Genomic DNA, 1,051 nt, shown 5'->3' with positions numbered 1-1,051 from the left:
TTCTTTCAAGCACACACATACAACCAAAATAAGGCAAGCCCCTTTCAGGGGAAACATTTCTGGCAGAAATAATTACTCTATACTTATTGCTGCTGGAGTTGTGGCCCAACAGGGGAATAGCAGGTACAAGGCAATGAAGTAGAACTGCGCGAGGGGGGACCAACGGGCATTGAGCAATTTACAAAGAGCTCAGATTGTTTTACCTGGAAAGAGGTGTATATATTTTAAAATATCACATTTAATTAATTAACGCTTGAGGAGAGGAACCTAATGGCTCACACCAGTGATCCCAGGCAGTTTTTGTATGAAACAGATGAAAGGGAAAGAAACCTGATTAGGCACTGGCCTTAAGCACAGTTTCCTTGGATTTCCTTTTTCCTCTTTATCGTATAATAACATGGATGAGAATTAGTTCTGACAGTTAATCAGAGTGAGTGGCTCTTTTTTTTTTGCCTGGAGTGCTTAGCAAGTACTATGCATTGTGCCAACACATAGAATATAGGAAAGGAAGAACCGATTACTTATTTCACGGCAAGCAGCGCTGTACCCCCCTTCAGGTGAATTAGAGGGATTCTGTGGTCCTGGGGCCTGTTATGTGCTGAGGGCAGCCTCTCAGAATGTCAGCATCCAGCTCTGCTAATATGATGACTTCTCCTCCTCCCTACTGGAAGGGAGGCACATGAGATGTGCCTCCCTTCCACCCCTGCCCCCAGTACCTCTCCAATGCCTCCCACTCACAGTTACTTCTGCTTTCATGGCGCATTGGAAATCTGGGCTGTAAAGATGGAGTGTGGAGCTAAATTTAGGCTGTTGAATAATAAAGCAGGAAATAGCTAGAGACAGAAAAAAAAAAACCAAATCCAATTCTCTAAGAGAATTGCTTGGGACCCAGGGGGTTGGTTCAGAACAGGACAAGTATTTATGTAGAATGGGAAGATGTGAGTTAAGGTCATCCCAGGGGAATAGGTATGTGCTTTCCTCTCCAAAGGGTGTCCTTTCCTTGGTTAAAGGGAGTTAGTTTGCCTCAGCAAGAATTTTGTTTTTCTAGAAT

The sequence above is a fragment of the Cnephaeus nilssonii genome, assembly GCF_951640355.1.
Source record: "Cnephaeus nilssonii genome assembly, chromosome: 7".
NCBI lineage: Eukaryota > Metazoa > Chordata > Mammalia > Chiroptera > Vespertilionidae > Cnephaeus > Cnephaeus nilssonii.
This window is presented reverse-complemented; position numbering follows the sequence as displayed.